At 49.2% G+C, this 12,176-nt stretch overlaps 1 long non-coding RNA gene and 1 other non-coding gene across 2 annotated transcripts; both read left to right on the forward strand.

Moving 5' to 3' along the window:
* The first annotated feature begins 676 nt into the window (after positions 1–676).
* LOC110573205 lies at positions 677–3,112 on the forward strand. Its single transcript, XR_002479903.1, has 3 exons — positions 677–835; positions 2,601–2,660; positions 3,070–3,112. It is a non-coding gene; the product is annotated as an uncharacterized LOC110573205 (long non-coding RNA).
* An 8,837-nt stretch (positions 3,113–11,949) lies between these two features.
* LOC123323792 lies at positions 11,950–12,140 on the forward strand. The gene has a single exon (XR_006539529.1). It is a non-coding gene; the product is annotated as a U2 spliceosomal RNA (small nuclear RNA).
* Positions 12,141–12,176: the final 36 nt, after the last annotated feature.

The following is a 12,176-nucleotide window of genomic DNA, read 5'->3' on the forward strand; positions in this document are numbered from 1 at the left end:
CCCGATCCGCCGAAACTCAAGGCACTCTCGCGGCGAGGGTGGCCGGGACCACCCCGCCGCCGGGGGCACAGGGGGCACAGGACCGGCCTCCGCAGAGCGCAGTGTGCAGGCACTGGGGTCCGTGCGTGTCGATCAGAGTGAGTCTCGCCGAGGAAACGGGAATTGTTCCGTTCCACGAATGTCATCTGGGACATCCCGTTTCTCGGGACGGACCCGGCCGGGGCCCCGGACTCTGGGGCGGAAGACTGCCCGAACGACACGGACGCGAGCGGAGAAGTGCCGAGCAGGGAGGGCGCGCCGGGCACTGGCTGAGCGTGTGGGAGGCAAGATCCCATCCACCGAACCGCTTGTTGAGTGTGCGGTACGTGCTGGGGGCGGGGGGAGAGGGGAGAGAGCAAAGTGACCAAAGCGAAGGTCTCGCCTTCACGGGCTCCCGGGAGCCCCGGGAGCTGCAGCCGTGTCAGCCGTCCCTAAGTGCCGAGCCTCGGCGCGGGATGTGTGCGCGGCGGCAGGTGGGCGGCCGGCTGGGTTTGGGCTCGTGGCGCGCGGGGGCGGTCGGGAGGGTGGAGTCGGGCGGCGGCGGCCGCGCCCCCTCGGGGAGCTAAAGGCGGGGCATGCAGATTTGGAGGGGCTGTTGGGCGCGGGCCGGCCGGGGCAACCAGGGATACTCGGAGGTCTCTCGTTCCGAGGGAAGAGAAGGAACCGTCTGCACAAACGTCTAGTGATACGGATGGAACTGTCGACGACGCAAAGGAAATGAGGCCAGGAGTGAGGGCCTGGGTTCTCACCGTGAGTGGAATATGGATGATGGGAGGCCGGTGCCCAGGCGGGGGCGGTAGGTATCGGTTGTGGGCTTCTTGGGGGGAAGGTCAAGTGTGGGCTGTGTCTTTGTCAGCTTGGTATGTGATACGTTTTTCTCCCGGAGGACGGTATGTTAAGTGGGTTTTCGGAGCTGGGAGGTGGGTTATAGAACTTGCTGTTTTCTCTGCGCATCGATCTGGTGTTGCACAGCTTTCGGGGGCGGCGCTCGTTCTTCCGATTTACTACCGACGTGAAGAAACAGGTCTGGATGCTTTTTCTACGCATTTATGCTATTACGGTGTTTTGTACGGTTTGGTTCTTTGGTTGTTTTTTCTATTTGCATTCTACTTTTATTTGCGTGCGGTCTTGTTTTTGTTTTGGGGTCCCTTGGGAACTCTCCCAGGGAGGACACAAGTTGCTGCTTCGTGTTGTGGCGGCTGCTTGTTATTCTTTTTCTCTTCTTCCTGCGCTTGGGCCTTGGTTTCCACGGTGTTGTTCCTTATAGGTCCCTACCTTGCTCTGTCACCCACCCGTTGCCTTTCCTTGTTGTTGCGTTTCCTTGCTCCTGTCATCCGTCCAGCTGCAGGTCATTCCCTCGAACGTTTAGCTCCGGGCTGTCTTCCTTTCCAACACAATCGTGTCATTCCGGCTGTCTCTTTTTCCCACACACTCGTGTCATTCCTGCTGATCTCAACAGCCTCACTGCTGATCCTTCCGAACCCCTTCGTCTCAGTTCTCCGACCTCGGCTACCCTTACCTAAAGCACTCACTCCCGTGGTCCGACCCTAGATCTTGTCATTACGAATTGCTCTAACCCCTTCCACATGCAGTCTTACACTGGCCAATCACCTTCTTCCCCCCCCCCCCCCCCCCCCCCGCCACCTGCCCTTTGGTACGTCACTTTTCACTGTCCCTTCACCCCCACCCCACCCCCAAGCCACCAATGTCCTCCCATCCTTATTTTTTTTTTTTTTCTGTAGACGCTTAAGTATTCGGTTTATTTGGATAGTATACTTGAACATATTAAAAGTTACAAAGCCTAAAATAAGCAACAAGTCAATAAAATCACAACTCAAGAATTCTTTTTCACATGGTATCACTGACTATGAAATGCAAAAAGACTATGAATGTTTTACGTGGAATGATCTCTAACCTAATAAATTACACTAGTGTGACCAAAACAAATGATCGCATACTGTGGAAGACAATAGAACATGAGCTGTTCTCCAGGACTGCTTTTTCAAAGCTTGAAAGATGAACTGACCCATCATTTTAGGGGGAAAAAGAGAAGTATGGATTACGAGGCTCTACATGTAGATTTTTAAAATTCTAATTAAAACATCTTAAGACTATTTTAGATGTTTATTTGACATTGGAAATGTAGTCGACTATCAAAGTATTTCTCTTTATCACGAAAATGCCACGTATTAAGGATTTACACAATCCAGGGAGGGCGGGGCGGGGGGGAACCCTAGAAACATTTTTGTTGCCTGAGCAAGTAATTTTCTAAAAAGGCTCTCCAAAGTCTTGACTAGAGGCGTCATACTCTGCAATGAAATGCTTGAGTTCTTCAACACACCGCTCACCTATTTCATGTAAATTCTGTCTCAATGCAAACTGTACAGACTTTTCTAAGGAAGGCTCTTTTTCAATCAGCATTTTCACAACCCTCCCGAAAGTTCCACAGTCTTGTCGGTAAACCTGTTCCATCTCTTTGGTTTTTGATGCTATTGCTTTAGAGCGACTGCTTAGTTGACTGTCTTCAAATAATTCTGTGCCATCTGTTGCATTTGACTCAGGTTCCTCTGGCTGCTCGATAAACAACGGTGCTGTGGATCCTGGCTCATACTCAATCTCAGGTAAGTTACTCTCATCTGCCTTCTCTAGCTTCTCAGCAGCCCACTTGCCTGCAGCCTCGGCACGTTCCTTTTCAGTTAGCCTACTGGGTCTGTCTAACACCTTTGATATGTCCTCCCATCCTTACTGACCGAGATTAATTTCCCTGCACATACCGTCAGCTCCCTTGCCACGCCCTTGGTGCCACCTGTGCCACTGAACGTGGCCGGCAGAAAGCATACCACCAGGCTCACGTGGCTCACCTTAGCGCCCGGTATGCCGGGGAAAACTAGACATCGTCAGCGTTTGCTACCGGGCACCCAAGAGGCCCTTCCACGAGAGGTAAAAATAAAGCATAGTGGGCAAGGGCTTTATTAAAAATTGCCATACGAATTTAAACATAGCACACCTACGTTGTAAATTACTTCATAGTTTCCAGGTTCTGAAGGTCTGAATACCTGAATCTTGCGACATGCTCCGAATGCCAGGAACTGCTCGTTGGCTTGTCCTACCCGGCCTGCGGGATACTGCCTCCGGACCTCAAATCCATCCCCAACAGGTTCGGCCTCACCACGACTTCTGGTCCTTCTTGCACTTGCATTGTCAAAAGGTAACAGCTGAAGAAATTTTTTGTGACCCTTGTTGAACTGCAAATCCTGGAGTTGGAGAAAATTCATCTAGGATATTGTCATTTTCAGACATGCGGTCGGAGATGTCCCTCGTGTAATCCCGTTCACCGTCCTCATTAGAGACCAGTCCTTTGCTTTCATCTTCTGATTCCTCTGCCGGTACCGTCATGATCGGTCTCACGGAAATGGGCGCCTCTGGCTGTGTTCTTCTCTTTGTCATCGGGGGTGGAAAGATGAAAATTTCCCAATTCTCGCTTGCAGTCAGCAAAAGCAAAGTCGAGCCTTCGGAGATGGTGTCTCCCACCTGCTTGTCTACCTTCGGGAAAGGGGAATGCGTACTTTGTTACCGCAACAAGGCAAGGAGAAAACGGAAGGATGGTGGGTGCCACGGCGACGACTTGTTCCGCGACCGCTGCATCACCCCTCTAAGGGATTCCTTCGTTCCCCCATTTTCCTGATCCTTGTAGACTTTTTCGTCCTAGCTATGGATGGAGGAATAAGTGCAGGCAGGCCGAAATATGCCTAGGATGACGACACGGCAAATCGTGTCGAGATACAGGGAAAGTTAGATCGCGAAGACGCCGTGATGTGTCTTCGGTTTTGAGAGAGACGAAAGCGGCGGCAGGAGCTGGCCCGCCACTCACAGCTAGCCGTGGTGGTCTCCGGTTGGACATACACAGTTTCGCCCAGCAGTGGCAACCTTAAAAATAAAATAGCCAGTTATTTTACTAGCAAAATGAGTCTGTTCGGGGATGGCAGAGGCATTGCAGTTAGGGACGGACATGCAAGCTAGGGGGGAGCCTACAGGCAAGTCCGAAGAGGCAAAGGGAAGGTCAGCTTTTTTTTTTTTTACTTTTTTTATTTTTTGGAAGGTCAGCTTCTTTTAGGTTTTAGGAGGACATTGGGGAGGCTTGCTTTGAACAAAAGTTCACTGGAGAAGAACAAGAGTTTGAGGTTGTGGCAGTTTCCCATCAAAGTGCAAGCGGTGGTTAGTGCCTGGTTGCTGGGGCAAGGAGGGCTCTATCCTTCTTTTTCTTACAGGCAGGAGCTGAACTGCCTATGTGAAAAGGTTCCCCCTTGTCAGAATAATTTTTGTTTTCCTTCTTCCTGCTGGTTAGGCAGGCCGCAAGGAGTGGTACGTGCCTGAGAGCTCCCCTTTCAGGGCTTCCTGGCTCCATTTTAAGTGAGATTTCCTTTATTTATTTTCAACATCAACATCAGAAAAGGCCGCCCTGGGACCGTCACGAATCAAGACAGAAGAAGTGAGACCACTCCGTGGTCACGTCGGAACGGAGACAAAAAAAGAAGAATGTTGTCCGAACAACAAAATGCACCAACCCCCCCCCCCCCCCCTTATCCTGGCTAATACGAGTAGCTGCTACTCCTTTACCAGTTTGCAGCTTTGGCCTCACTCTGTTTTTCCTTTCTTCTGGGTAAGATTTATTCAGCTACCCAATCACTGAATTACCCTGACTTCCCGAAAGCATCTGTGGGGGCGGGGGAGATCTTTTTCCTTCTCCCCTTTGAGGTTCTTGGGGTGGGGGTGGGGGGATGGCTGGGGCTTTGTCACAAAAGACAGATTAACAAGAGAAAAACAAACGGAAGTTTATTAGTGTGTATATCTCATATATACATGGAAGAAACTTAGGGATGAGTAACTCAATGGGGTGGCTAGAACTTGGGCTTATATAGCTCCTTAACACAGAAGGAACAGGAAAAAGAGAAAGGAGAAAGGAAAAAATAAATAAATAAATAAATTTTCAGAGAAGTGACAAGACAAAGTAAAAGGGCTTTGAGTTTCTAGGGTGGCAAACTGTAGGAAGTTAAATATAGGGGGGAATAGTAGAAGATAAGGGCCGTCCAGTAAAGTTTGTTATGTAGAGTCCTCTGGTGCCAGTCTCTGGGCCGATAAGGATCTAGGGTTGTCAGTGATCAACTTCTGTACACATTTCTGTCCTGCTTTGAGGCAAATCGGAAGAGGGCAGAGTTCTTCCTTCTATCTGTTTCAGCTCAAAATAATCTTTCTGCCAAAGTGGCATATTGGGGGGTGGGGGGTGGGTTAGCAAATGCTGCTACCCTTCACACCCCATTCAAAGGAAGGCCTCGCTTGCTTAAACTGTCCCGCAAGCCCACATCCTATACGTAATAAGCCATTCCTGACACCCTCGCCCCGAAGTGCGTCCGCTCTCACTTTTGCAACTAGGACAACCCAATTCGTCTCATCACGGGCGTGTTCCTGGTGGTCTTTGGCTGGATGGTGTTGGCAAGTTACTAAGAGGCTCCACCGAAGGACCCCTCTGGTAACTGCAATATGGAATGAGTTTTGTTCTGTTCAAGAGGCAAGGTTTTCTCTTTTTTTCATTACATACATCTGAAGGGTCTCGTGACTAAGGTCTTATTAGCTGATAATAAATGACCTTTTTCCCAACAATAGCTAGCCCCTTCAAGGTCCTGGAAACCTTGCTTCCAAAATTCCTTAGAGACTTGGGCTATCCCTAACCCTTCCCAGCTGGAAAGTATATAATGGACCACTCCTCATGACCCCAGTGCAGCTCTTTCTGCCCCCGGGCCCTGTCCCCGTGCTTTCGTGAAACCGCCGTTTTGCACCGGAGACGTCTCAGGAATTCTTTCTTGTCCGTTGGCTTCGAACCTTAACGTTCTTTCCGACATCATAGGGCGCCCGGACGTGGGGAGACTCTGGGTCCAGAGTCTCATCTGGACTCAGCCTCGGTGCAAACTTGGCGAGTGCTTTCTCTTCTCTTCCTTTACTCTCATTTTCGGGGCTCTTCAAGGAGCACGGTCTTCCTGGAACACTTTCACGCCGATTGCTCAGGCTGCAATCCTCTAGCCCGTGGCTACTCTACAGGGAGGAGAAAGCCTGCCTTTTGGCTGGAAGTTAGTAGTACCCTGGCCGGGATGGTAACAAGACGCAGAAACTTGATGCCCTCTCTTATTCCTGTCCTTACACGAAGTTGTCTGTCTTGGGCACGGGACAGCCACCTAAGTCACCAGGACGGCTGCCAATCTTAAGACTCCCGTGTGAGGTTTCCTCCTGATTGATCTAATGGGATCCCCTTCACATCCCTGGTCTAGCCGCTTCTGGCCGCGGGACTTCCAGTGGGAGCCGGCAGAAACCAGTACCCGATGGAATTAAAACCCAACCGGGGACCGTTTCCTAGGGAAGTTCGCTGTAAGGACTACCTGTGTTGGAATGTCGCTTGGATCATGGTGGATTTCTGTCTTTACTGTTTTCCATCAACTAAGTACTTAGTCCTGTACTAAGTACTTAAGCTACAAAATTCGGTAATTTCCCCTTGTAAAACTTTTCTAGTGTTGTCCATGGGTTAAAAACAGCAAGTTCTTTAAGGCAAGGTAAAATAAGGCATGACCTTCAAGGCGAGGTAAAATAAGGCGTGACCTTCACGGCACGACCTCCAAGGCACGGTATTTCGCTCCACACGCCAGGCACCTATCTGTAGCCTAGGATGCAATGGGGAAGCTGGGGGGTGGGGAGGGGCGGGGAGGGGGACGCTAGCATCCCTCCTACAGGGGCCTTTATCGGTGGCGGTGGTCACAGCGATTTCGTTCAGGGGACGCCTCGGGTCGCTTTGACACCAGGAACCTCTGACTTATCCTGCGTGGGACGCCACCCGGGAGTCGGGGCGGGGGGGGGACGGGGATTTTCTAGGTAATGGACCTTCTCTTTTCTTCAGTTCCCAAGGACTCTCCCTTGGGGTGACTTTTAACCCACTGGAAACAATTCGGATTGCAAAACGTAGGAAAGGACTGAGCTCCTGTGACACCGCATGGCCTCAGTGGGATCTATCAGTTAGATCTCTTCTGCAGGAAACAGGGCAAATGGACCTAGGTTACCTTCATTGCTCTACACCAAGACCCCGACCTAAGGGCCTCTTGCAGAATGTGTTTGCCTGAGTGGGGCGGCTAGTAAACTCCCTCCTGACATATTGGATGATAATTATCTAAATAGGCCCCCTCCGAATAAACCCAGGTTGCTGGAAGAAACATAGGCCCTCCCTAGCAAAGGGGACTCTGACACTCTCTCTCTCTCCCTCTCTCTCTCTCTCTCTCTCTCTCTCTCTCTCTCTCTCTCTCTCTCTCTCCCTCTGTCACTGTTCCTCCTCCTAATAGATGTAGGGGCTTCTTCCTCACTCATTTCCCGGGTTAATGGCTATAACTGGAGCCAACTGTGGTTAGTCTACCTCGGGATGGGACTTTAGGGAATATTCCCAAGCAGCTGCCGAAACTCCCTTTGTTTCAGGGAAATTTCCTGTCTTCTCTGGCCCGGCGCAGACCGCCTGTTCCCCCCCTTACTGGGGGGGAACCGTGGCGTCTGCACCTCTGTTGGAGCCGATGAGCTCTAAAACCGGGAACGCTTTCTCTGCCTTCTGGCAGCACTTGGCCTCTTCTGTCTCCCCCTCCCGCTTCTGTGTCCGCACCACCTTGGGTGCAGCCTGCACAACAGGCTTCCCTACCATCCTCGGTGGCGCAGGCCCCATGGCTCCTCCCTTCATTGTCAAGGAGCAAGAAGAGGGGCGCCTGGGTGGCTCAGTCGTTAAGCGTCTGCCTTCGGCTCGGGTCATGATCCCGAAAAATAAATAAAATCTTAAAAAATAAAATAAAATAAACAGCTGGAAAATGGGATTGGTTCCGCAACAGTTGTATAACTCAACTAGCACCTTGACCAATTCTATGTGGCTGGGATGACAAAATCGTTCCCTAAAAGCCAGAGCATACCCCGCTCTGTAGGGTTAACTATGGGCTTGTGGAGATAATGGATGACCCCACTTTATGACTGGATTGGATGATGCACTTGGGGATGCCCTTATCTCTTGACAAGTCTTCTCCCACTTGCCAGTGATTCCTTATAATTAGGATATTGTTAAGGCTAGACCTCAGACAAAAAGGGCTTCTTGATGGTTTCATCTCTCATAGTCATATTTATCCTAGAGGCCACCTCTATTGAGGTACAATTGCAAACAAGGGCTTTAGCCAAGCGCATAATAGCCCTCCTGGTTTAAAAAAAAAAAAAAAAGAGCCTCAAAGCTCACTACGGGACGGTCCCTGACTGTAATGACGTCACATCAGGTCCAGAGTGTCTTAGAGACCAAAGGCCACCAACGGACGATGGGAGGCTGACTTACTAAGTACCGGGTTATGCTTATAGATATGCCTGAAATAATACTCGAAACCTGTCAGACTTCGAACCCAGCTACCCTTATACCTGGACCCGAGCATCGTACTTCTATAGAGCATAACTGTTCAGAGGTTATTGATCTCGTTTATTCTAGCCAACCAGATTTAAAAGGCGCCCCTATTGAAAATACAAATGACAGTTGGTTTGCTGATGGCAACAGTTTCATGGAAAAGGGAATAAGAAAAGCTGGGTATGCTATAGTGCTCACTCGTGCTTGGCAATTATTATTGTTAAAATAATAATAATAATTATTAAAAGTTAATATTTATACTGACTCCACATATGCTTCCCTAGTCCTACATGTCCATGGAGCAATTTGGAAGAAAAGGGGATTATTATCGAGCCATAAATCAAATATGGGCCTGAAATTATTACTCTTCTTGAGGCTGTACACCTACCTAAGGAAGTAGCTGTAATTCACCTCAAGGACATCGAGGGATAGGACCTTAGAATCTAAAGGAAACAATTCACTAGACCGTGCAACCAAGCAGGCAGCACAAAATAAACAAGTATTAAGTCTTTTATCCGTCTTAACTCCAATAAAGTCCATAAGTCCAGTCCATTCAGACCAAGAAATGCACAGGACTGGCTTGTTAATAATGAAGGAAAAAAATCTTTTTTTTTTTTAAGACTTTATTTATTTATTTGACAGAGAGAGACACAGCGAGAGAGGGAACGCAAGCAGGGAGAGTGGGAGAGGGAGAGGCAGGACCCCGTCATCACGACCCGAGCCGAAGGCAGACACCTAATGACTGAGCCACCCGGGCGCCCCAGGAAAAAAATCTTTATACCCAAAAGTAACCAATGGAAGGTAATACAGGATTCACACCAGGCTTCCGATTTGGGTAAAAAGGCCACGGAGGTGACAAAGACTTTGCTAAGAAAAAAACTTCTCTAGATTTGGACTCCCTTGGTCCCTACAAAGTGACAACGGACTGGCTTTTATTACACAAATTCAAAAGACGGCCCTCCAAAACTGAATAGCCCTTGATATTCTGACTGCAGTTAAAGGAGCCCAGAATTAGCTGACTGTCTCTCCTAACAGGACCCAGTGGCTGGCTATACGACTCTAACTTGTGTCCATGGCTTCACCCCAGGCTGGACAGGCCACTGTACTCTGGGTTTTGCCTGGGTGCACGGATGCATTATTAAAACCATTACCAACCCAGTCAACCTTCCAAATTTAAAACAGTGGTGAAGACATTCTGTGTCTCATTGGTATGACCACCTAACATCCATTTTTGTTCCCTCTTCGGTCGGAACTGAACGATGTTGTTTGGCACATGGAAGCTCTTAATAAGTACATGGCCGAGGCCCTAAATGACACCCCAAACAGCATTTCTCTATTAAATAACTAAAACAACACAAGTGCTTAAAGCAGTTTTACAAAACAGAATGACATTAGATGTTTCAAGTGCTACATAAGGTGAAATGTGTGCTAGCATAAAAACAAAATGCTGTGTATGCGTTCCAGATTATCACAAAATGTTTCTGGGTTTCTGACATGAATACAACAATCCCTCTCTTTCCTTTAATGATCGGTGAAACTCCTGGACTGGGAAAGGATTTTTGTCAACTATCAAAGGACTCTTATTTGAGCTGCTTTTTCTTTTTGTTACACTGATCATGTTTTGCTGTTTTCTCCCATGTCTCTCCACCTGGTTTCAAGACTCCTTCACTGCCGTAACTTCAAGCCAACAGATGATCCTTTCCACCTAGGAAGGTCTACACGTGCGGTCTCCCTTGGATTCAGCTGCCTCTGTCTTTGGTAACTCCTATTATCTGTATACGCCCCGACTGACCAACGTTGACCCATAGGTAGGGACATCTCTATGCCCCGATTCAGCAGGAAGAAGTTACAGAAGATGAGACCTTCCACCCTCAAAACCTTAAAGATTTAAGGGTCAAAATTGTTCAGGGGGGAAAGATACGGGAAACAAAGGCAAAAGAAAAATTATTAAATTTCCTTACTACCTATAGCCCACTGATGAAGTCCTTGAAACAGGCAGAGTGACATTCCTCTAGGGACTCAACTGCCTCGATGTTAATACCTTGCTAAGGGCAAAAGGCAATCCTAGCCTGACCCCCCCCCCTCCCCCAACCAGGATCCCGTAAGTCTACTTTAACGTACAGAAGTTCCTTTATTTCTAAACCCCCAAGATACGTGTTGGCAATCATCCCCCCAAGCCTATGGCCCACCCACGATATCCATCTGAAGGGTCTCATGACTAAGGTTCTATTAGACGGTAATAAATGACCTCTTCCCAACAATAGCTAGCCCCCTCCAGGTCCTGGAAACCTTGCTTCCAAAATTCCTTAGAGACTTACGCCATCCCTAACCCTCTCCCACCTTGAAGGTATATATTGGGCCACTCCTCATGACCCCATTGCAGCTCTTTCTGCCCACGGGCCCTGTCCCCGTTGCTCTAATAAAATCACCTTTTTGCACCAAAGACGTCTCAAGAATCCCTTGTTGTTGGGGGGGGGGGGGGGGGGGGGGTGGGTGGGAGGGAGGATGGGTTAGCCTGGTGATGGGTATTAAAGAGGGCACGTTCTGCAAGGAGCACTGGGTGTTATGCACAAACAATGAATCATGGAACACTACATCTAAAACTAATGATGTAATGTATGGTGATTAACATAACAATAAAAATTTAAAAAAAAGAATCCCTTGTGTGTGTGTGTTTTTTTTTTAAAGATTTTATTTATTTGACAGAGAGAGATACAGCGAGAGAGGGAACACAAGCAGGGGGAGTGGGAGAGGGAGAAGCAGGCTTCCCGCCGAGCGGGGAGCCCGATGCGGGGCTCGATCCCAGGACCCTGGGACCATGACCTGAGCCGAAGGCAGACGCTTAACTACCGAGCCACCCAGGCGCCCCAAAAGAATCCCTTGTTGTTGGTTGGCTTCGAACCCTAACGTTCTTTCCTACATCATGCCTACATACAGGACACAACAGTCAGATGATGTTAGGTGGTGGGTGCTCACGGTAGAACTCTTTCAACGTAGCTGTCCGCTGGAGAAGATGTTGAAGAAGAAGAGAGGGGAGACGCTGCCAAGAAAAACCTCATCCAGCGGCTTGCGTCTTTCTCGCTTGGGGCTGTCTCCAAGGCAACGAGGCTGAAGGAGCTCTCCGGCTACGCCTACCCGCCTACCCGCGCGTTTCCGTTCCCAGGCGGAGGGCGGGCGGGGAGGGCAGGAAACCAGGAAACGGCGCGCGCGTGTGGGCGGTACATGCAAATTAAAAACGGCTGTTTCTCCCGGGACCGATGGGAGCAAAACAATAAAAAGCGTGCAAGCCCCCCAAAAGGTAATGACCTGACAAACTATGTATGTCTTATGAGTGGCGGCGATGACATACTGTCAAGTTTAGGGAAGAGGGTGGGCTTTCGTTTGAGGGTGACTCTTCTCACCGTGACCTAAAGGATGTGTGAGAGGCAGGGTGCCGCGGTGCCGGGACAGCGGTCGTTATCGCTTCTCGGCCTTTTGGCTAAGATCAAGTGTAGTATCTGTTCTTATCAGTTTAATATCTGATACGTCCTCTATCCGAGGACAATATATTAAATGGATTTTTGGAGCAGGGAGATGGAATAGGAGCTTGCTCCGTCCACTCCACGCATCGACCTGGTATTGCAGTACTTCCAGGAACGGTGCATCCCCCTTGGGGGGAAATACACCTGTGTCTAAAAGCAGATGG

Source organism: Neomonachus schauinslandi, unplaced genomic scaffold (genome assembly GCF_002201575.2).
Source record: "Neomonachus schauinslandi unplaced genomic scaffold, ASM220157v2 HiC_scaffold_901, whole genome shotgun sequence".
Classification (NCBI taxonomy): Eukaryota; Metazoa; Chordata; class Mammalia; order Carnivora; family Phocidae; genus Neomonachus; species Neomonachus schauinslandi.